Consider the following 26,055-nt stretch of genomic DNA (forward strand, 5'->3'; position numbering starts at 1 on the left):
ATTCCAACTCAATCTAGCCATGTTATTTAGATCATTCCTTTTATCCACATTCATCGTTAAGAGTTTCCTGAAAATGTCAAGGCTGTCATGTTATTCCAGAGTTTTCCTGTGTATTTTCTCTGTCCTTAGGGCTCATCACAGGAAGGCTTTCTTTGGATCATTTTTTTATATTTGACATTTCATTTTTATTTAAAATAAGAGAGGTATGGCAAAAAATTTATGTACAATTATACAATGTTTACAACATCCTTCCTAACTCCATTAAAGTTTTATATTTCACAACGTCTACATGACATACACTCACACAAGGCCTGAGAGTATCAAACTTCACCACACATATGACTTCAGCAACTTCTTTGCACAATGATCCACATAACAATGCATATTTGCTTAGTTCAGCCTATGTCATCAAGTGCTTTTTGTAGATTGGAAAGTAACAAAGAAATGAACCCTGAAATTCTTCATGGTATTTCCTACTTTGACTAGGGGGAAAAATAAATGCTATCAGCATGAATAATTAACTTCTATCAAAATAACAGCGGCAACAAACAATAACAATAAAAATGAGGTCTAGAAGTTTTAGTTATTCTATTAAAATAAGCTGACAGCATTCCATAATGAATTGTGTTAAGGAAATGGATGACAGTGTCTGAGCATTTAAAAAAATTTTTTTTTATTAATCAAAAAAAAGAAAAGAAATTAACACAACATTTAGAAATCATTCCATTCTACACATGCACTCAGTAATTCTTAGTATCATCACATAGATGTATGATCATCATTTCTTAATACATTTGCATCAATTTAGGAAAAGAACTAGCAAAACAGCAGAAAAAGATATAGAATGTTAATATAGAGAAGAGAATTAAAATAATAATACTAATAAAAATATATATATATAAAGAATGGAAAAAGAAAAAAACAAAAACAAAAGATACAAACAAACAAACAAACTTATGAGCATTTTTACTTTTAAAAAATTACTTTAAATCAAAAAAACCTAAGAACGAACTTTCAAAAATGAATATAAAAATTTGATAAAATGCCATAGTCCTGGGCAGTGTGATGGTGGCTTAGTGGCAGAATTCTCACCTGCCATGCTGGAGACCCAGATTTGATTCTCAGTGACTGACCATGAAAAAAAAATAAAAAAAAAAGTAGTGGTCCTACAAACAAACAAAAAATTTTAACTTTTAAAAGAGTGCAGATTGTTATGTTTTAGTTATTTTTCCTAAACAATTAATTGTGAATTTTTTCCTGCCAGTGTTATAAATGCTTATTATCAACAGGTACAGAAAATGACGTTCAGTTGAACAATTAGTTACTACATATTTTATAATCCATTTAATGTTACCAAAGTATATCAAGCTCTTAGAACTTGTAAAAATAAACCAAGTCAATGTGATATGCAATATTTGTGCCAAAAGTGAGAGAACACAAGACAGAATAAGAGGCCAAAGAGCAAATATGAGTTCAATATCAGTACATTTTCACTAGTGTTTACAAAAAAAAATCTTTGAAAAGCTCAAATGTTTTCATAGCATAAGAAAAATTGAAGATAAATTTTTCTGAAAAAAAATTATATGATGTGAAAAGCTTCATGTCAGCTAAGAATTTTAATGTTTTCATACAAGAAACCATGTTTATTACACATGCCAGTCTGGAATGTTACAGCTAAGGGAACTCTTCAAAATATCCTTAATACAGTCTGTGGACTTTAAAAGTTAGCAAGATTCATCTTCATGTTAATCTAAGTTATTATTCACATATCTGAAAATATATAATTTTCCATTTAAATATACCACCATTTTTATCTGTAACTTTTTTCCTATTTAAAACAAATGCAAGAAACGTTTTGTGTTAATTTCAGCCCATAAGATATGTTTAAAATATGCTCTCTCTTAAAACATAAACACGCTATAAAAATGAAAAAACAAACACAAAAGAAGCATTATATAATGAATATTTTTTATCCCTCCCCCCAAAAAAGGAACGAGAATATCAGCAATAACATGTGGCTTAAATAAATTAGATTTCCTGTTCATAAAAAGAAAGACAATTCAGTTGCAAAGTTAACTATTTAATTGTTACCTGAGATACAGCATCCTAATTCCTATCATTTATGAAATAGAATGATGCCATGGAAGAATCAAGGGTCTATAGGTTTCCTGTGTTTGAAGTAAAAAATACACAAAAAATAAGTGTGGTGACAGAATACTTAGATATTATGTAATTGGCTATGAAAGCTGTTCTATTGTGGCATTCCAGTAACAGAATGGCTTTTAAAAAGGGGACTTTATTAAGTTGCATGTTTCAAGTTCTAAAGCCATGAAAATGTCCCCATTAAAGCATGTCTATAAAATGTCCAAACTAAGGCCCCAACAAGAGGTTACCTTCACTCAGGGAAGGCCAATGAGCTCCAGGGTTTCTCTCTCAACTGAAAAGGCACATGGTGAACTTAGCAACCTCTGCTAAGTTTCTCCCCAAGCTTCCTGCTTCCTGAGGCTCCCCGGGGGGATGTATTCCTCTTCATCTCAAAAGGTCTCTGGCTGCGTGGGTTCTCATAGTTCCTGTGACTGTGCTGTTTTCTCCAATGATGTTTCCTCTTTTATAGGATTCCAGTAACTGATCAAGACCCACCTGGAATGGGTGGAGTCACATCTATGTAGTCAAGGTTAATACCCACAACTGGGCGTGTCACATCTCTGTAGAGATAATCTAATCAAAAGATTCCAACCTACATTCTTGAATAGGGATTAAAAGAAATGCTTGCCTGCACAAGATGGATCAGGATTAAAACATGGCTTTCCAAGGGTCCATAATCCTTTCAAACTGTTAGGTAGTTAGGAAGCCATGATCCTGCCTCATGGGGAAAAGGGAACCGTCCCAAGGCTGCCCCCAGGAGACTAGAACCAACTTTAACAGAGGGTTACATGGTTAAGTTGAGTAAAGTGCAATCAGAACACACTGTTAAAGCAACAAACAAAGCCACAAAGGAAAAATCCCAAGAAAGTCCCCAGTAATGTGTGTGCAGTACTGCCATCAGCTGGCCCCATAAAATGCTAAACTAAAGTTGTAACTAAGGCCAATCTGGTTCTTCACCCACTGAGTCCCTCCTTCTTTAGGATGTACTTTCCTTCTTTCACTTGCTGCTTTAATAAATCACCTTATTCTCTTAACCTCAATTTGAGCTTCAATTCTTTGTCTCAGCAAGTCAAGGACCGGGACTCCCAGCTGTGTAAAGCTGAGGCAAACATAATTTGGTGCCAAAACCCAGGACTTATTATCAAATATACCAGGACTCCCAGCCAGATTTTCTTCCTCTCTTTACTTACTGCTTTTTTTTTTTCATGGGTGGAGGAGCAAGTTTATTGCACACCCAGATTTACTTACTGCTTTTAATGACTCACCTTGCTCTCCCAACCTTGACTTGAGTTTCAATTCTTTGTCTTGGTGAGTCAAGGTCCAGGAGTGCCAGCCCGGTAATACTGGTTCCAACAAAGGTTAACACAAAGGGAGTGTTGTGTTCACATTTATCATTCTGCGTCACACCAGATTTAAGTCCACTTGGCACTCATAAATGTGTTTCATGTGATCCATGTCACATGAAACCAACTTTGCCTTTATCGTAGTTAAGAAAAATCCCAATACTTGCTGACATCAGAAAGTCTCAATTTAAGATTCATTAGAAGTAGAAGAATAAATATTCATTTCTATGAACGAGAATTAGCATGTGCAAACAGTTGATGGTAAGGAATCTGGAACTGTAAATTGATAAGAGAATGTGATAAATGAGAGGAAGGTTAGATTTGAAATAGTTTAGCAGAATGGAACAGAAGACTGCGTGTAGAATGTGGGTGGCATGTGTAGTGTGGGGGTCACTGATATAAGAATGTGGGGTAGATGGCATGCATTTGGGGCACAGGGAGGGCAGGGCACAGGTGTGTACTCGTGTAGGTAGAAGGGTTCAGGGACCCCAAGATGTGAATGTGTGTGTGTGTAGGGGAAGGGCGCAGTTTGTGGGGGTTGCAGGATATAGACGTGGAGAAAGTGACTCTGGGTGAGAGGGGCCCAGGTGCAGTTGTGCAGGTGCGGGAGATGGCTTGGGGTAGGGGTGCACATGTGGGCAGGCGACTATGTAGCAGAAATGTGAGCACCTGCAGGTGTGGGAAGAGGACACTTGTGCTGCAGAGTGGGCCAAGGGTATGCACTGGTGTGAGGCAAGGGGTCAGAATGCAGGGGTGTAGAGGTCAGTGCACGGATGCACCAGTGCCTGTTGGTGAGGATGTGGCTGTAATCATGTGCATGTCTGTGGGGTGGCCTTGATGTGCACAAGTCTAGGGGGTAGAGCCCTGGTGTTCACATGTGCAAAGCTAAGGGTCAGTGGGCTGGGGGTTGCCTCTGTGGGGCTTGGGGCAGGTGTGGCCCGGGTATGAAGATGAGCGACCGCGGCCTGGATGTACAGGCGACTGCAGGGTTCACAGGGGTGCACACATGAGGGTAGGTCATTCAAGGAACCTGGCTTGGCTTAGTTCCTGGTCCCTGTCTCCCTGTCCATGCATTCCTGAGGGCTCCGGGCTTACATTTGGACAGCGGTGATTCTGTTGTTTGCACTAGCTGGATGTTCTCTGGTTCTCTGCATCTCAATTCTTCAGCATTTGCAGCCAGGGCCTTCCTATATGGTGTATAATATATTCCCAGGTCATTTACACCCTGGAATTGCCATCCCAGTTACCTCCCCAAGCCTTCTCTAGGTGTTCCTTGAAGCAGGTGTGAACTCAACCTATCCTGTTCTGCATCTTCCCGGAACTCTTAGTTGCTTTTTTTGAAGGTAAAATTTAATTGTCTTCTTTGTTTCAATTTACTAATCCTGTCATCCTGCCCAGAAGCAAAATCTCTCAATTTACTTTGAAAGCTGAGGAATAAAAATTCTTTGGAATCTCTAAATGTGTGCGAGGGGTTGGTTATTGTCTGGGTGCTTATTTTGGGGGGATCAGGCAGTATAATATCAAATATATGTTTTCTGCTGGAAAATAAAAAAGGAAAACAACCACCGTCCACCCTCCTGTCTGGGATGAGTCAGAATAATGGGAGGTTGGTGAGGCGGTGTCGTGGCCACTGGCACCCTGGAAGCCGTGTGAGGTAAAGACCTGTAGTTTACGGTGTAGATTTACACTTAGCCCTTGCACATGCAGCTGCATATTTCATCACTGACCGTCCCTGACCAGAAATTCCGGAGCACAATTTTTCCAAACACCACAATAAAATAAACTCCAACCTTCTGTAGAATAGTACGCAAGAGGTGCTTCCTATCTGTGTGGAAAACCACCTAGTGCAATAAAACCATCTGCCTATAATTCAACGTGGTTCCCGACTACCCTCTGTGGAACCTGATGCTCCGAGTCCCTACATCTCAGGCACTTTGCAGCTGAATCAGGTTGTCATTCTCTCTACGCTTCCTCCAATGATTGCCACTTTTTGCCCTCTGCTAAGTCAGAGATCTAGCACTCCTCTCTTTATTTTGAAAGTTGTGTGCAAATCTTTCACCATCTAGTATTTCCTGTACGCTTCTTTTCGTTGTCATAGATTAGTGCACAATTTTCTTTCTTTGCACTTACCTTCATGAATATTTATAGGAGAGAAGAAAAATATAAATAATTCATCATGATTAACTGAAAATTCTAAGTTTCTTAAAAGTACATTTGTATTGATTTTCTTCTTCACAATAAAATAATTTAAAAGAAGAAGAAAATAAGAAGGGAATATATTGTGGGCTGAATTGTGTCCCATCCAAAGACATGAATGTGACTTGTGAAAATTGAGTCTTTAAAAAAAATGTTATTAGTTAAAATGAGGCCAAAGTAGATTAAAGTTGGCCCTAATCCAAGATTACTGCTGTCCTTTCATACAGAGAGAATTGGCTGTAGGCATATAGACACAGGAGAGGAAAACATGTGGCAACTGAGGCAGAGACCAAAGACCAATGATGCCAGCAAAACATGAGAAGGAAGAAGCAGGAAAAGAATATCCCCTGTGGATTTCAGACTTCCAGCATCGACAACTGTTAAAAAACTAATTTCTGATGTTTGAACCCATCTAGTTTGTGATACTCTGTTATAGCAGTGCTGGAAAATTAGTACAGTGAAACAACATTTTGTAAATATTGCCCTTTCAGTTTCAGACCATTGCAATAAACTGAACATTGCAATAAAATAACTCATGCATTTTTTCGGTTTCCCAGTACATATAAATATGTACTTTAAATATAATACTGCACCAGAGTCTATTAAGTGTGCAATATGTTTTAAAAATAATCTGCATACATTAATTTAAAACACTGTGTTGCTACAAATGCTAACCACCATCTGAGCCTTCAGCAAGTCATCCTCTTAGTGCTGGTGAAGGGTTCTGCCCCAAGATGGCATCAGTCAGGATGGCTGCTGACTGATCAGAGTGGTGTTTGCTGAAGGCTGGGGTGGCTGTGCCAGTTTTTTAAACAAGACAACACTGAAGTTTGCCACAGTGACTGACTCTTGCTTTCAAGGAAGACTTTTCACTGGTATGAGATGCTACATTATACCCACAAAAGAACTTATAAAACTGGAGTCAATCTTTCAAAACAAGTCTGTATAATATTCTCAATCTCTTGTCACCATTTGAATAATTGTCACAGTGTCCTCACCAAGCATAGAATCCATCTCAAGAAACCACTTTCTCTGATCATCCATAAGAAGCAACTCCTCATCCACTAAAGTTTTATCATGAGACTGCAGCCATTCAGTGGCATCTTCAGGTTCCACTTCTAGTCCTAGTTCTCTTGTTATTTTCACTCCAGCTGTAGTTACTTCTCCCCTGAACTCCTGAACACCTCCAAATAATCAATGAAATGTGGAATCAATTTCTCCCAAACTCCTGTTAATTGTGATCTGTTGACCTTCTCCAATGAATCATGGATTTTCTTAATGGCATTTACAATGGTGAATCCCTTTCAGAAGGTTTTCAATTTACTTTTCCCAGATCCATCTATACTATCACTGTCTATGGTGGTTATAGCCCTATGAAATGTGTTTCTTAAACAACAAGTCCTGAAATGTAAAATTACTCTTTGATCCATGTGCTGCACAATGAATGTTGTGTTGGCAAGCATGAAAACACCATTAATCTATTTGTACCTCTCCATCAGAGCTCTTAGTTAAGTTAGGTGCATTGTCAATGAACAGCTCTATTTTGAAAGGAATATTTTTTTTTCTGAGCAGTAGGTCTCAAAAGTGGCTTCAAGTGCTTAGTAAACCATGTGGTCAATGGATGTGCTTAAATACAGGCTTTGTTTTCCATTTAAAGAGCACAGACAATGGAGAAGAAGGAATGTTCTTAAGATCCTTAGGGGTGTCGTAATGGTAAATGAGCATTTGCTTCAACTTAAAGTCATCAGCTGCCATAGCTCTTAATAAATTAGTCAGCCTGCCCTTTGATGTTTCACAGCCAGGTGCTGATATTTCCTCTGTAGTGGTGAAAGGCCAAGAAGGTTTCTTCCCATATAAACCCATTCTGAAGACATTGAAAATATGTTGTTTAGTGTAGCCACCTTCACAAATTTTCTTAGCTTGATCTTCTAGTTAACTTGCTGCAGTACCACATCAGTGCTTGCTGCTTCACTTTACACATTTTATGCCATGAAGGTGGCTTCCTTCGTATTTAGACCTCAGGAACCAAACTCTGCTAGTGTCAAAGTTTTCTTATACATCCTCCTCACCTCACTAAACCTTCACAGATGTGAAGAAAGTTACAGCCTTGCTGCTGGGTTAGGCTTTGCTTAGGGGAATGTTGTGACTGCTTTGATCTTCTATCTGGACCACTAAAACTTTCTCCACATCAGAAATAAGGCTAGGTATTCACTGGAGTAGCACTTTTAATTCCTTCAAGACTTTTCCCTCTACAATGTGGCTATTTGGTGGAAGAAGTCTACCTTTCAATCTCTCTTGACTTTTGATATGCCTTCCTCACTAAGCTTAATTATTCCCAGCTTTCAATTTGAAGTGAGAGATGTGCAAATCTTCCTTTCACTTGACCACTCAGAGACCATTGTAGAGTTATTAATTGGCCTTTTTTCAGTACTGCTGTGTCTCAGGGAATGAGGAAGCCTGAAGGGAGGGGGAGAGATGAGGAATTGCTGGGCAGTGGAGCTGTCAGAACACTAACAACTATTATCAAATAAGTTCAACATCTTATAAGGGTGTGACTTGTCCCAAAATGATTAACATAAAAAACCACTGAGCACAGATCACCATAAAAGATATACTAGTCAAAAACCTTGAAATGCCAACATTACTAAAATATGACACAGGAACACAAAATGAGTATATGGGGTTGGAAAAATAGCACTGATAGACTTGCTCAATGCAGGATTCCCACAAACCTTTACTTCGTAAAAACTGCAATATCTGTGAATCATAATAAATCAAGGTGCAATAAAATGAAATATGCCTGTACATAATATCACCACCCATGTGACCCTAGGCACATAAAGATTCAAACTTCTCAAAAATGTACAAAGTAGGCAGGCCACGGTGGCTCAGCAGGTAAGAATGCTTGCCTGCCAAGCCCGAGGACCGGGGTTCGATTCCCGGTGCCTGCCCATGTAAAATAAATAAATAAATAAAAGGGGAATCTATTTAAAAAAAAAATGTACAAAGTGAAAAAATATCTTTTTTCCATCCTCTCCTATAAAGATAATCACTATTAATAGCTTCTTATAATTCCTTTCATTAAAAATCTTTTCCCTATATCTATATAAACTTTTTCACATTGTGCTTTTATTCATAGAAAGGAATATCACCATTACATGATTTGCTGCTTTAATATACTGTGACTATTTTTCCATAGTAACAATAACAAATGAATCTACATGGCTCTAATTGGCTCAGACCTAGGTGATCTCACCAGGCCAGACACAATTGAGAACCTGCCAGAAAACAGCCTGCCCCCAGAGAATGCCAAGGTAACCGGCAGTGTGAGAAGAGTGGGAGATGGTGGTACATGAAATGTTTATGATTGAGCTAGTAGAAAAATATTTGGAAGGTAGATTAGGACAAATAAATGTATGGAGATACCTAAATTGTGACCATCCATTTACTTGATAAGATTCATTAATACCCTTTTCAGATATCTTGCCTCTCCAATATATTATGTGCTCTTCAGTAATTTTATTTTTCTTTTGAAAACAACCTGTCCTCATTTCCTTATTTAACTGGAAGGTAGAAGTCAAATAAATTACAGAATTGTCTGTAGGATGATGGCAAGTCACATCTTCATACTCACCAAACATAAAAAAAAATACAAAGCAAAACTATATTATTTTTGAGTAGTAATTCCCAGAATCATAACTGATGTCGATGATCTTTATTTTCAGCCACCCACTCTGTCATGCTTGACCAGAACTTCAGTTTGTTTGGACTTTTGCCTGGTTTCATGACTATAAACCTGATCTCCAATGTCCTAAGCTGATAATTGCCTCATTCTTGTTGGACTGTGATTGCTGAAACTGCCCATTTACAGTTATCACTGGGTGTGCAGGTGTTAAGGCATGCTTTGATGAATCCTCTGCATCCTGGATATAGTTCTCCTTGATCCACCTCCACAGTAGCATCCCCAGCTACTGTAGAATCAAGAACCCCAGTCAGGAAGATAACTCTTATTTCCTGCTGCTTTACTGATATGAGGGGCACAAAATGTTGGTTCCATTTGAATGGAACTCCTGGGGTGTCCCCATCAGTTGTGTAATCTTCTCCAGGAACCAGGAACTTCACCCAGGTGAAGTTGAAACTCTGAAAATGGGGACCTAGTAGTATCAGTAATAGGGGCCGCTTCTGCTTCCACCCATTAGATCTCATAAAGAAATATATCAGGAAAGTGGGAACACAGCACCACCTGTCAGGCAGTGGATCAGAGCATACATTGAATCCTAAGGACAGCATCTCAACTCAAAGAGTTGAGTTCAGCTGGTGTCTTAATGGAGCCCATAACAGACCTTTCTTCTCTTCCATCAGGATGACTGCTTATGGGTGATAAGTTACATAGTAATACAAGTGAATTCTAAGGTCATGAGAAAAATTTCACCCAAGTGACAGGCTCCTGTGACTTCCTGAGTTTTCTCTCCCACCATTTGGTATGGACTTATCTTACAGGAGTAATTAGCATACTTACCAATTCCTGGTCACAGGTCTAGCTAGTCATTAATACATTCTGAAAAATATTTAAAAGATAAAATTTCCTGAAGACAAAATTAAGAGATAGGAAGAAGTAGCATTGCCCTGGAGAAAGAAATGTCTGCATACTTTCAATATAAAGGTGAACTAATCCTGATGCTCCCTGTTCTAGTTTGCCAGCTGCTGGAATGCAACACACCAGAGACGGATTGGCTTTTAATAAAAGGGGATTTATTTTGTTGGTTCTTCAGAGGAAAGGCAGCTAACTTTCCACTGAGGTTCTTTCTTACGTGGAAGGCACAAGATGGTCTCTGCTGGTCTTCTCTCCAGGCCCCTGGGTTCCAACAATTTTCCTGGGGGTGACTTCTTTCTGCATCTCCAAAGGCCTGGGCTGAGCTGCAAGTGCTGAGATGAGGAATGCCAAGCTGCTTAGGCTGTGCTACATTGCGTTCTCTCATTTAAGCACCAGCCAATTAAGTCAAACGTCACTCATTGCAGCAGACACGCCTCCTAGCTGACTGCAGATGTAATTAGCAACAGATGAGGTTGACATACCATTGGCTTGTGTCTGCAGCAACAGAACTAGGTATGCTCACCAGGCCAAGTTGACAACTGAATCTAACTAACACACTCCCTATCAGAGCATCCAGAAGAATGCATTCACCAAGGTACAATATTTCAATTCTAGAATGATAAATGCTCAGGAAAAGGAGCTAAAACTGGAGCCCTACTATCATCCACCATAATGAATTTAGTTTTTGCAGAGTCCAGACAGGTTAGTAAGACAGAAATAAGATGGGGAATATTGCCTCTGACTTCTTCACTCCTTCAGTAGGGTCACTAATCTTTTCACGGCCTTTCAAGATAAAGTAGTGATTTTGATTTACTATCTTTCCTGTAAATACATGTCTCATGATCTTCCATTTGTCATTTCTATGAAACGGGTACTTTTCCTACAGTATTGGAACCAATAAAAGTATGTCAGTTAGTAAATGCACTCAGAAACCTAGAAAATAACCTGAGTTGTCTTCATGGACCCATTAATCCACTATGGGATAAACTTGGACTGAAATTTAATGCCTGACCTTTGCAATGTCTTACTCTAACTAAAGGGTGCAGTAGTAACAGCTGGGTCCCTTGCTATCATTGTCCACACTGAACTCATATCCAACAATCTTTGAAAATACTGGGCTTTCCCTACTGCAAAGTTACACAGACACCATATGTTCCTTTGTGTAAGGATGAAATGGATATTTTTGCATATTTTAGTGTGTTGGTGTTTCCACAATGAGATCCAATATCCCATTGAATCACTGAGTCCTGGGCTGAAAAATCATTTTGTTCTCCACTTGGATGAGGAACTACAGTTTTCTATTGTAGTAGCAGACATTAATGTTTTACTCCTCAAGTCTTTTTATGATTTTAAAACAAGTCATGCCATATCTTAGTTGGTTGCCCATCCATCTTGTTCCTAGAACACCTTGATCTATCTCCATTTTCACAAGAAAAAGGTGTCTGACTGCAATTAGTTCTTGCTATCATTGATAAATATATCCACCTTGCCTGCAAAAGTTACTGATCACTGCTACCTGCCCTTATAGAATCCCACAATTTCCATTGATACCAGGAAGTAAAGTTCTAGGGGTGCATCTTCATCGAACGTTCTCATAAAGCATATTAAAAATATTTGTGCTTTTCACACCAACACATCCCATATTGTGTTAAATGAAGGGGGTATCTTCTGGGTCCCCCCAGGAAATACAGTCAGCTTGAGTCTTTTCTGACTTTAGCTTCTACATTCTCAGTGTCCTGAGCCTTCTACTCCACTCTTCAATACTAAGTTAAGGAACTTCCTCCATCTTAATTTTAATTCCCGGGGGCCACGGTGGTAGGGAGATTATTTGCCCCAAAGATGTCCATATTCTAATCCTTGTAACCTTTGAATATATTGAATTACATGACACAAAACCTTAATGGAAATTAACGTTACAGATGGAAGTAATATTGTTAATCAACTGTTCATAAAATAGGGAAATTATGCTGGATTTTCCAGTTTGACTCAACATAATGATAAGCTTCTCTAAACATGAAAAAGAGAGGCAGGAAAAAAAATCAAAATGAGATGTTACCATGGGGGAAAAGTCAAGAGATGCAAGTTTGCTGTATTTGAAGGCAGAGGGAAGAGGCCATGATCAAAAGAATGTGGGCAGCCTTTAGAAGATGGAAAAGCCAAGGAAATACACTCTTTCTTAGAGCCTCCAATAAAGAACATAACCCTCCTGACAATTAGACTTTAGCCCAGTGAGACGTGTGTCATACTTCCAGCTTACAGAAGTATAAGATATAATTTTGCCATAATCTGTTGCAGAAGCATTAGAAAATGAATACAACTATTATCATGCATATCCTTTAAGGAGTCAGCTCTAGATGTCCTTGTCAAAGCATCAAACCTCAAATCAAAAATGAGTATCTTCAAGTCAAAATTCTTCAGTCTCTAGATTTATATTCAAGATTCCTGCCCACTCTCCTAGGGCCCCTTGTATTAATTATCCTGGTCCTGCAATTTCCACATGTATTTCATTTCCTCCTAAAGCAAGGATTGCTCTTTTATGCTTGCACTTTCCTAAATCCTTGCTGGTTGGAAGTAACAAATGATGGAGGAGGAAGCTCACAAGGTGAACAAATATAACCCTGCGTGGTGACTTCTTCAGATGAGGTAATAGCATAGTGTGTCAGCAGGGGAAAACTTTTCTTACAAGAAAGGGAGGGAACTACTTATGCCAGCCCAGGAAATCCAGGATAATTTATATGTTCCTGATGCCCTCTACACACAAATGTCCCTATTATTATTCTCAGAATACATTCTCTTCTTCTCAGGATATTGACTTAAATGGAGGAAACCTTCTGAGGCTGTACATTCAGTCTTTAGTTCCATTCTGCTAAACTCTTTCAAATCTAAAAATCTTCCTCTCATTTATTACATTCTTTTATCAATTTACAGTTCCAAATTCCTTACCATCAACTGTCTGCACATCCTAATTCTAGTTCATATAAATATATAAATTATATAAATATAGAAGATTATTTTAGTAAAAGCTACATCTGACTTTGAAAAGAGTACTTTTATTTGAACCATTTGTGCTATGATCATAATAATACTATATAATAAACTATTTATTATAATTATTATGACTCATGAAAAATATTTATATCTCTACTTCCCAAAGCGAAATATAAGTGGCCAAATTAAGGTCATAAAGTAGATGTTCAAAAGAGAAAAACATGAATAAAATCCAAACATCCAAAGCCCTTCTAAGATAAGGAACCCTTTCAGAAGTGTGATTCTGACTGTTAGTGTTCTGCCTCTATTCCAAAAGCAACTAGGCAAATACATGGTATAGATTTGGTGTATAAACCAGAGAATTAAGAATGGAGATCACCTAGGCTATATATACTGTCTCATTCAACATGGATTTTATATGGATACTTGAATCTCATACTTCTGCTGTCTTTGATGAGAAATGCTGGGAATGAATTGTCAAATAAAGGAGACACTGGAAGAAGGAGAATCTTCCAGTCTGAGGATATACATATTTAGGTGGTCAACTAAAAGAAGAAAATAGCAAATATCCACATGAAAAGGGCAGTGAAAATACCAAACTGTGAAGAAGGATCTGAAACGTCCATTCATCTTTTGTCATATCAGATCAATGTCTTGCTCAATAACATCCTCATTGCATTTTTCACCTCGGCATTTCTTAGTGTATAGATCAGAGGGTTCACAAAAGTGTTCAATGGTATAAAACACATCTCTCCTCTTATCCATGGGGAAGCTGGTTGTGTATATGAATATGCAAGGCACAAAAAACAAGATGACCACGATGATGTGGAAGAGGCAGGTGGAGGGCTTTCCCCACCCTTCTGCACTGTGGTTTCTGAGAGAATGCAAACTGATATAAGACCAAGCTCACTGTGCAAACAGCCCCACTATTGGGCACCAATAATGAAGTGATCACATAGATATCTACATAGGCAAGTTTCATCAAGGGCTGCAAGTCAGAAATAGTGTATATTCACATTGGGACCACAGAAAGGTAAACTTAAGGTCAGAAAAACCTGAGCCAAAAAATGCAGATAGGATCCCAACCATGCCACAACCCCAACACACTGTATATGCACCGATTTGTGAGGGTGTGTAGGGCAGGAACTTAGAGATGGCCACGTGGTGGTCAACGGCCATGAGGATAAGGATGAAGATCTCCAGGCAGCCAAAGCAATGGTGTGAAAAGACCTGGATTCTGCACTCACTGAAAGAGACAGTGGTCATCTTAGAAAGGGCCATCAAATATAGTCATTCTAGGGGCTATGGAAGTACAGAAGCAGGTATCAGATGAAGGAAAATAGAAAAGGAAGAAGCACATTGGACTCCCAAGTGCCTGGCTGGTCTTGATGGTAACAATCACCACTAAATTATCAACAAGATTCCCAATAAAAAAATAAGAAGACAGCAAATACTAATTTCTTCCTGAAAGCATCCTGGGTCAATCCAAGCAGAATGAATTCGGTCCCATTATTATGCAACCGCATGAGGTCATGAAACAGGAGAAAATATGAGTGTGAAATGGTTCACCTGTAAAAAATAAAAGAATCAACACATGGTACTATGTGATTTTATGGACTAATATAAATGAATTAATTCATGGAACTGTGTAATAATACAGAACATATTTCAGCAAAATAAAATTCCTCATCAGGAACATTCTCACTGTGGTTTCCTCTAAAGTCAATTTAACTCTGTTCCTCAATTTTTAATAACATTTCATAGGGTCATTATGACCCTCAAATAAGCTTAAAATATGATATTTTCCTGAGACACTATTCAAATGTAACCCATTTTTAGATTTTGCATGCTGCTTCTATTATATGTTCACCTGTCTGATGAATGTAAAGTGTAGAGACATGACACCAATTTATTATTTAGTTCATGTTTTTCATATTCAATAAACTTTGGAAGTCAAGTTTTCATGTTTTGTTATAAGCATTTAGGATACCTTGGTAGGTTAATATAAAATCCAACACCAACACACCTCCACAAAGAACATCTCATTTAAGCATATATTTATATATTGCATGTTAGTTATGCATATTTATACAAATTTATGCTAGTTATAAATGTACAATATGCCATAATTCTTCACTCCATAGTATGGTCTCTTCTATATACTCCAGTTCAGAAATGACAGAAGACATTTATAGTTTCTCTATAATGCTTCTACTTTCAAACACCATAATGGTATATAGGACTTCATATACACTAATAAACAGAAATGAATGTTCTTTGCCAATTGGTAATAATTTATCTCAAATACCAAACATCCCCATTTCAATATTCATCTCACAGTTCTGAAAATTACCTATTAGAACACCCAAGAGTCCCTAAAGCTCCATGTCTAAATGAAAAGTTAGGAGATTTTTAATCAATAGTTCATGATTTATTTTATTTTTTATTTTAACATTTGTTCCCCCTATTATCTATTTTTATTCCATATGTTCTACTCATCTGTTGACAAGGTAGATAAAAGGAGCATCATACACAAGGCTTTCACAATTACACAGTCACACTGTGAAAGCTATATCATTATACAATCATCTTCAAGAAACCTGGCTACTGGAACACAGCTCTACATTTTAAGACAGTTCCCTCCAGCCTCTCCATTACATCTTGACTAATAAGGTCATCTCTACTTAATGCATAAGAATAACCTCCAGGATAACTTCTCGACTCTGTTTGGAATCTCTCAGCCATTGACATTTTGTCTCATTTCACTCTTCCCCCTTTTGGTCGAGAAGGTTTTCTCAATCCCTTGATGCTGAGTCTCAGCTCATTCTAGGGTTTTTCTCAATCCCTTGATGCTGAATCTCAGCTCATTCTAGGATTTCTGTCCCACATTGCCAGGAAGGTCCACACCCCTGGGAGTCATGTCCCCCATAGACAGGGGGAGGGTGGTGAGTTTGCTTGTTGCATTGGCTGGAGAGAGAGGCCACATCTGAGCAACAAAAGAGGTTCTCTTGGGGGTGACTCTTAGGCCTAATTTTAAGTAGGCTTGACTTATCCTTTGTGGGGTTAAGTTTCATATGAACAAACCCCAAGATTAGGGGTTCAGCCTATAGCTTTGGTTGTCCACAGTGCTTGTGAGAATATCAAGAATTCAATTTGGGGAAGTTGAATTTAGCCCCATTCTCACCATTCCCCAAAGGGGACTTTGCAAATACTTTTCCACTCACTGATCAAATCACTCTAGGATTCATTGGGCAATCACTCTGGACAAACCAACAAAATCTCATGTCCTACCCAAGGTTCCATGTACTTATGGTGTTCAACCAAGCTATCTACATAAGTTATATTAGGAGATGCACTAATCAAAATATAAATTTTGTACCAAATAAACATTTTTTGCTTCATCTCACACATAAGTTGAAATTTTTAAATATTAATTACCATCTATTTTCAGCACCCGGCAGTAATGGCATTCCTTTGCTTTTCTTCATGCAAAAACATTTTAAAAATTTGCACATTTAGTCACTATCATTATACACTCTATGCATTCCTAGATTATACCATCTCAATCTTTATTGTCTATCTTTCTTTCTGATTTCATTTATGCCCCCAGCTCTCCTCCCTCTATATCATTCTCACATGCAGCTTCATTCAGTGTTTTAACATAATTGTATCACAGTTAGGTAGTACTGTGCTGTCCATTTCTGTGTTTCTATATTCAGTCCTGTTGCACAATCTGTATCCCTTCAGCTCCAATTACCCAATAACTTACCCTATTTCTTTCCCCCGATGGTCTTGGTTACCAACAAAATATTCCAAGTTTATTCACTAATGTCAGTTCCTATCAGTGAGACCGTACAGTATTTGTCCTTTTGTTTTTGGCTAATCTCACTCAGCATAATGTCCTTAAGATTCATCAATGTTGTTATATACTTCAAAACTTTATTCCATCTTACAGCTGCATAATATTCAATCGTATGCATATACCACAGTTTGTTTAGCCACTTGTCTGTTGATGGACATTTTGGCTGATTCCATCTCTTTGCAATTGTAAATAATGCTGCTAGAAACATTGGTGTGCAAATGTCCATTTGTGTCCTTCCCCTCATGTCCTTTGAGTAGATACCTAGCAATGGTATTGCCAGGACATATGGCAATTCTATATTTGCCAATGAAGAGTAAATATCCTGTCTTAACCCCTGTTTTAGCCCCAGAGCCAGTAGTAGTTCATGATTTTGCATCCAGTTTTAGCTTAACTATTCTAGATCTGGGTTAGTGGGTGAGAGGGGTTGTCAGTTTGGAGTTGGTTTAGGAACAGATCATTTGTGTTAGTCAGGGTTCTCTAGAGAAACAGAACCAACAGGCGAGATATGTAAATATGAGATTTATAAAGGTGTTGCATGCCACCAGGGGAATGGAAGAGTCTGAATCTGTAAGGCTGTGAAGCTGGTGGTTCCAATGAGGGTCTGGAAAAATGCCACAGGAAAGGCTCACTGGCTGAAGAAGCAGTGAAAGAGTCTCTCTTCTTCCTTAAAAGCCTTCAGCTGATTGGATTATCTTGTTGTGATGGGCATGCCTTAGTTGATTTTAGATGTAATCAGCCACAGATGCAATCAGTTGACTGATGGCTTAATACTCCAGCATTTCTCCTTATCAACCAGCACAAAATATTCTCACAGCTATGGTTAGGCTAGTGCTTGTCTGACCAAATAATCAGGCATAGTCATTTGGCCATGTTGACACCAAAAACTAACCATCACACTTAATTTGGCAGCTGTCAACTTGGCAGCTATATACATCGCCTTGAAACATGTTTACTTTTCAAATAGAACACAAGAACAGACATTTATTTTACCCAACAATACTCAAAAGTCCTGCATACAACCAGAAATATACTATACCTCTCCAGTATAGGGTGCAAGAACTTAAGTAGCATTCACTCTTAAATTTCACAGTCTATGACTTAAACACTATAACATAAACAGTACCATTTATGTCATATGATAAGAGTAAAGCAAGATATTTGCTTATGTACAAATGCCAACACACTCATAACAAAACAAGGAGGAAAACAATCACTGTCCTCGGTTCTGTTACTGGTCATGTGGTCATAGTGCATATTTACCACTACCTTGTTCCACTCCCCATTCCATGTTCTTTACCCTCAGCAACCACTTCAGGTGGCAGAGGTTCTTTGCCGGGGGGGGGGGTTGTGGGTGACCCAAACTTTTATTCCTGAAGTTTCTGTGCCATTGGTAGTCCTGCCTGGATTGAGTTGTTGCAATTTTCCATTGACTTCAATCACAGGGCATAGTAATACTAAGAGACACCCTAGGGGATCTCCTATATTCCAGGAAAATACTAATTTACCTCCATTGTGTAGCTGCAGTCCTGTTTACCCTTAGCAGTCAGGACCAACCACCCCAGATAGAACAGTAATCCTCTTTTGCACCTTTTAATTCAACATCATGAGAAGCACAAAGTGACAAGGTGGGCATATTAAATTTCAGCTCAATGGAATCATTGTTGTGTCTCCAGGAATGAGCAAGCCTCCATTTGGAACTAAGGCCTGTAGATTAGCAGAGCTTGAGGTTTCAGGGACAAGAAGCACAAATTTTCCTAGTGGATCACTAGGGGTAATAGTGAGTGGTGTCACTCCCATTTCCACCCTTTGATTCATGGACCCATGAATCCTGGCTATGGGAGAAACAGCACCATAGAGTGGATGCTGATTCACAGCATACACAGCCTCCTGGAGAACACCGTCCCAGCCCTGCAAGGAGTTGCCACTTTGTTGGCACTGGAATTGGATCACAAGGCCATTCCAACATTCTGCCAACCCAGTTCCCTCTGGAAGAGGGGAACATGGCAAGATCAGAGAATTCCATGAGCATGTACCCATTCCTGCACTTCATTTGCTGTGAAGTAGTTTCCCTAACCAGAAGCAATACTGTATGGAATACTATGACAGTGGATAAAGCATTCCATAAATCCATGAATGGTAGTTTTGGCAGAAGCATTGTATGCAGAAAATGCAAACCAAACCCATATACAGAGCATGCATCTAGTCCAGTTAGAACAAATTGCTGCCCCTTCCATGATCAAAGTGGTCCAATGTTATCAACCTGCTTCCAGGTAGCAGGCTGATCACTTGGGTGAATGGTGCCGTAACAAGGACTGAGTGTGGGGCTCTACTGCTGGCAGATTGGGCATTTAGCAATGGCCACAGATTTGGGGAGTGGAAGCCCATGTTGCTGAGTCCATGTACAACCTCCATCCCTAGGACAAGACCCATTTTTTTCATGAGCCCACTGGACAATGGCAGGAGTGGCTAAGGAAAGAAGATGACTTCAATTCTGAGGAGGGGTGATCTTATCCACTTGTTTGTTGAGATATTCCTCTGCTGAAGCCACCCTCTTGTGAGCATTCACATGGGACACAAATATCTTCAAGTTTTTCCCCACTCAGAAAGGTCTAACCACAAACCTCCCCAAACAATTTTGCCACCAATTTTCAAATCACGGTCCTTCCAAGTACCTGACCATCCAGCTAAACCATCAGCAACAGCCTATGAGTCAGTACACAAACAGTTTTCCTTCAAAATGAAAATCCACATGCACTGCTACAAGTTCTGACAACTAGGAGAATTTCCCCTCAGCAACATCCTTTAAAGGCACCCAGAATGGGGTTGTAGTGCTGCAGCTGTCCACTTCCAGGCAGCTCCTGTATATCATGCAGACCATCTAAAAATAAGGTCTGAGTTTTCTCTTCCTCATTCAACTGACTTTAAGGAAGTCCCAAGAGGCCATAGCTGTGGTCTGTGAAAGTGAATATAATGTGGCAGGAGTGGGGGTCCTGGACATTTGGGCCACTTCCTTATTTCTCTTACCTGTGCCTTCAGGACCTGCTCAAGCCCTATCTCAAATATATCATTCCCATTTGATGATGGAGTGCTGCTGTGCACACCCAACTTGATAGCTTGATGGGCCAGACAACACTTAGCTGATAATAGGTAACTCAGGTCTCACAGTAACATGGTACTCCACTGTTTAGCATTCAGACTCTAATAAGGCCCTGTAGTAGGCTGAAAGATGTTTCTCAAAAAGAGAGTAGCTATCTGCTGAAGATGCTAAGGCTCTGCTCCAAAGTCCGAAGGTTCTGTGTGGTTTTTCTCCTGTAGGGGCCTGTCAAAGGCTTCAGATTGCATCCCTTTTTGCCACTGATACCTCCAGCACTATTAGGTCTGCTGGGTCAAACGGTACAAGTGGTAGAGCAGCTTGTACAGCAGACTGGACATGTTGCAGAGCCTCCTCTTGTCCCAGTCCCCACCCAAAACTAGAAGCTTTTCTGGTCACTCAGTAAATGGGCCAGAGTAGCACACCCAAATGAGGAATATGCTTTCTTCAAAATCTGGAGGCCTCTTTTTTGGTACAGGAGGGACCAGATGCAACAGCTTATCCTTCACATTACAAGGGCTATCTCAACATGCCCCACACCATGGACACCTAGAAATTTCACTGAGGTGGAATGCCGTGTATTTTTCTTTGATTTATCTCCCATTCCCTGGTCTGCAAATGCCTGACTAATAAGTCTAGAGTAGTTGCTACTTCTCTCTTACTAGATCCAATCAGTGTGATATCATCAATATAATGGAAAAGTGTGATGGGAGAATTGACCAAGATCCCTGCAGACAAGACTGTGACATGCAGATGGAGAATTGATATGCTCCTGAGTTGGGACAGAGTAAGTATACTGCTGGCCTTGCCAGCTGAATGCAAACTGTATTTTGGTGGTCCTTACTGGCAGCTATTGAGAAAAAAAGCATTCTCCAGATCAATGGCTACATACTAGGTGCTAAGCAATGTACTTATCTGCTCAAGCAATGACACTACATCTGAAACAGCAGCTGCAATGCAGAGTCACAACGTGGTTAAGTTTATAATAATCCACTGCCATCTTCCAAGACCCATCTATTTTCTACAGAGGCCAAATAAGAGAGTTGAATGGTGATGTGGTGGGAATCACCACCCCCTACATACTTCAAGTCTTTCAGAGTGATACTAATCTTTAAGATTCTTCCAGGAACATGGTATTGCTTTTGATTCACTATTTTGCTAAGTAGGGGTTATTTTAGTGGCTTCCATTGGCCTTTCCTACCATAATAGCCCTCACTCCATGTGTCAGAGAACTAATGTGGGGATTCTGCCAGTTTTTAAGCATGGTGAGTCCAATTATGTATTCAGAAAGTGAGGAAAAGACCACAGAATGGGTCCCAGTACCCACTGGTTCCACTGTGGGATGGACCTGAGCTAAAACTCCATCAGTCGCCTGACTGCCATATGTCTCTCCTCTGATCAGTGGACCAGAGTGACATTTTCAGTCTCCTGAAATGTGTGACTTCTGAGCCAGTGTCTAATGTTCCCTGAAATATCTGACCATTTCCTTTTCCTTTTCCCCAGTGTATAGTCATTTGGGTAGAAGGCCACAGATCTCCTTGGAGAAGACTGGGAGCTAGGTTAACAGCATAAATTTGGGGCAGTGCAAAAGGGTGCTTCCCCAAGGATACACAGCCTTCCCCTCATTCAAGGGGCTCTGTGTCTATAAACTGTCTCAAGTCTGGGAAATGATTAAGGGGCATGACTCTCTGTTTTTGTAATTCAAGTTAGAATTCTGTTCCTTGACCTAGAATTCTTCCTCTCATCCTACTTGGGCTGGTTGGTAGGATTTATGATCCCTAGAAAAGCCATGTTTTCATCTTAATCAATGTTGCTTGGAGCAACCATCTGTTTTAATCCTTATTTAATAGTGCATATTGGAAACTTAAATAGGTTATCTCCAGAGAGATGTGACTCACCCACTTGTGGGTATTAAACGTTCTTTGGAGGGAGATGTGACTCCACCCACTCCAGGTGGGTCTTGATTAGTTTTCCTGGAATCCTTTAAAAGAGGAAGCATTTTGGAGAAAGCTTGAGAATGATGAAAGAGCCATCAAGCAGAGTCCACCAGCCAGTGAGTTTTAGAGATGATGAAGGAGAATGTCCCCAGAGGAGATTCATGAAGCAAAAGGCCTGGAGAGGAAGTTAGTAGATGTTACCACTTTCACCACATGTCTTTCCAGTTGAGAGAGAAACCCTTAACTTCATCAGATTTTCTTGAGTGAAGGTGAACTCTTGTTAGTGCCTTAATTTGGACATTTTAATTGGGACATTTTCATGGCCTTAAAACTGCAAACTTGCAACTTATTTAACTCCCTGTTTTAAAAGCCATTCCACTTCTGGTATTTTGCATTCAGGTGGCTAACAGACTAGAACTCTGTTCAAGCAAAAATTTAGTTGACTTCCCAATCTATTCTACTTCTAGGTACCCTACGATCTACTAGCCAACACCGCAAGTCTTACACATCAGATTATCTGACAGCTTTGAGTTTGCTGTCCATTATGGTGGCCATGCCCGCCTTATCTATGGTGATTAACTGTCACCACATGGCTTCTGCTCTCTCGGGATTGAATCTTCCAATTGTGTTTAAGGATTCCAGCTTAGTAACAGCTCTTCCAACAGTTATATCTGACTACAAAGAAGCATGACTGCAGAGCCTTAGGGCATGATGGAGCTAGTCTCACAAATTTATTTCTCAAGGTTCTGGTGAAAGATGTGTCCTTGGATGTTCCTAGGGTGTGAGAACAGATCTTCTATTATAAATCCACTCTAACACTCCATCTCTCCAAGCCTGTAGATTCTCTCATGTACATTATGCCTGGGAAGTTCTGTCATTTCTATTGCAGGTCTTGTCAGCCACCATTTGATACATGTTTCACTTGACCATCAAAACAAACTGTTAATGTCCTTTATAACTCCTTGAGCTACAACACTAAATGACAAGACTCTGTTTATTGGGACTATATCAATAAATTCAGCTTTACCCAAATTCATATTCCCTCCACCATTATGCCACACCCTTAATACCCATTTATTTCTATATAGATTGCAGTTCTTTTGGAGCATAGGGTACCTCCTCATGGGTAACCTTTGTACCTCACCTGCCAAGGCCTGTGGCAACTTTAGTTATAGGTCTTATAGAAAAGTGGGGTGGTGGCAGTGGGTCATGAAAAGAAATCAAAGTATCTTTTAAGCCAATTACCTCAGAGCATTCCATTGCAGTTTCATCTGTTGAAACAGGATTAGTTGCACCAGAGGAGTGATGGCTGTTTCCCCAGGGGAGGTGGTTACAGTGTAAGCAAGGAGTGAAGGATTAATCTTGTTAGGTGGAGGTTGGATGGCAGACTCCTCTGTGCAGAGCAGAGGCCAGAAAGCCGCCTCCTCAAGGCAGGCTGGAGGTCATGCTGGAGGTGTTTTCCTTGGGGCAGTCCATTACAGTTCTATCTGGCAAATGCTCAGCAGGTTCCAGTGCTCCTATCACTCCCTTCACCATCATTACCATCCCATGTCTCAGGAACCCATAGTTTTCCAATCAACAACCTTATTTTAACAGCAGACTCTCTGCAATGCTGAGATTTAGGTTTCTGTTGTAAATATGCTACTCACAGAATGATGACTTGCATCTGGTTTTCAGAGATCTTAAGTTTACAACCATAGGAAAGAAAATTTTCTTTCAGAGCACACAAGAAAACTTTCACATCATTCATATGGTACTGAATTTCAAATTTAAGGCCTTCAGCTCATCCCTTTCCATCATCACAGTGTCCAGCATATATAACAACAACCAGCCAAAGTCATTCCAGGTCTTAATTCCACAAAAGTCCCTCAAGGTGTCAAAAACATTATCACCCAGAGTCTTGCCTTGTATAGCAGAAAATTAGCAGAATCTAATAGGAATATTTGGAGTCTCTCTTTTTCCAATTCACCTCATGGACTGTCAATGCCATCTTGATGATTGAAAACAGATTCATTAGCACCTCTGAATCTAATCAGAGTAGAAAACTAATTGTAAAACCCATTTTTAAGATTCTGTTTCTCAAGATTCACTCCCAGTACCATGCTGTGTTAGCCAGGGTTCTCTAGAGAAACAGAACCAACAGAAGATATCTGTAAATATGAGCTTTATAAAGATGTCTCAAACAACTATGGGAATGGAAGAGTCCAGAATCCATAGGGCAGGCTGTGAAGCAAGCGTCTCCAATGAAGGGTATAGATGAACTCCACAGGAGAGGCTCACTGGCTAAAGAAGTAGTGAAAGAGTCTCTATTCTTCCTAAAAATCTTCAACTGATTGAATTAACTGAGGTGCACCTTAGTTGATAGTAGATGTAATCAGCCACAGATGCACTCAACTGACTAATATCTTAATACACCAGCATTCTTAGTTATCAACCATGAAATATCCTTGCAGCAATGGTCAGCTCAGTACTTGCCTGATAAGACAACTGGACATAATCATTTGGCCAAAGTGACACCAGAACCTAACCATCACACCAATATAGACTTTTTGTATCCTGGAATTTAAATCCTCATCTTCCTGGAACAGAGCAGGGAAGCAGAAGAGGGAAGGAAATGTGGTTTTAGAAAGAATAGTGAAAGTCTTGCCAATGAGTTCTTCATTCAATATGTTTTCTGCTCTGGAAAAGTCAGTAATTATGGAAGTTTGAAATGCCACTTCTTTCAACAAGAATTTCATTTTTTCAAATTTTAAATGAAAGGTTATTTTGGGCTTTATATCCATGAACAAAATCATTTTGCTAGATCTGTCTTGCCTATATGACATTGGAAGGGACTATATGCAAATAAAATATAAAAGAAATGTCATATATTTAGATAGAAAATAGAAAATGTACTTATTCTATTCTGTTCCTCTCCAATCCTTTCCATACTTCCAATCAATTAACTTGAAATTTTTACCTTGGCCAAAGTCCAGACCATGATGAAAGAAATAGACCCAATATTTCCCTGATATATTTTTTCCTCTTTCTTGAGAAATTTTCTTCTCCTACACAGACTTGAAATATTCATTATCTTCTTCCATCTCAAAACCTACTCCAGGAAATGTATCTGATGAAGTTATTCACTTTGGGATGCCAAGAATAAAAGACATTTCACTTTGGACGGAGTAATCTTTGGCAAGGGTCATAAACTGTGAAGAAACCGAGTCTTGCTATGTCAGTCATTGCAATAACTTCATTATTTCTGATTATTTAAAATACTGATCCATCACGGTCTTTGCACTTGAAAATATGGTAGGCATTAGGGGCAGGAGGATACTAAAGTCTCTTTTGCCTCCAATAGCTCATGATTCTGGTCACTTCTTTGTGTCATGTTGAGTTGTATGTGATTAAGCCCTTTAGACTGTCATTTCTAGAACAAACTTATTTGCTTTATACTTTGACATAGATTTTATAGATAAATTAAGAATCATAAGTGTATATGACTTTATTAACTTGTTAAAAAATTGTGGGTCCTCATCAATGTTTGATCAATAGTTTTCGGATGCCATGATATCCTGACCAATATGTGCAGCCTTAAAGTCCATTTACACCATTGATGTTCCAAAGAAACCTGGCTATTTTAACTATGTTTTTTTTCTTACATGGGCAGGCACAAGGAATCTAACCTGGGTCCTCTGGCATGGCAGGCAAGCATTCTTGCCTGCTGAGCCACCGCGGCCCATCCCTACTTTAACTATGTTTACATCACTTTCTTTGAAAACCATTCTGTGCCCTCATGTACATTTCTATTTTTCAGCAGAGAAGTTTTAATTTAAAGACCTCATGATTTAGAAAAGGGGGCACATAGTTCCCAAGTTAATTCTTTTTATTGAAGTCCGTGTACAATCAAGGTACGT

General features: G+C 39.3%; 1 long non-coding RNA gene and 1 pseudogene across 1 annotated transcript in view; one reads left to right on the top strand and one right to left on the bottom strand.

The window, feature by feature from the left end:
* The window catches only part of LOC143644970 (uncharacterized), a 326,292-nt gene that overhangs the window by 16,148 nt on the left and 284,089 nt on the right, over positions 1 to 26,055 (top strand). The window lies entirely within an intron of this gene.
* Positions 13,893 to 14,792, bottom strand: LOC143643807 (olfactory receptor 4C16-like; annotated as a pseudogene).

Source organism: Tamandua tetradactyla, chromosome 8 (genome assembly GCF_023851605.1).
Source record: "Tamandua tetradactyla isolate mTamTet1 chromosome 8, mTamTet1.pri, whole genome shotgun sequence".
NCBI lineage: Eukaryota > Metazoa > Chordata > Mammalia > Pilosa > Myrmecophagidae > Tamandua > Tamandua tetradactyla.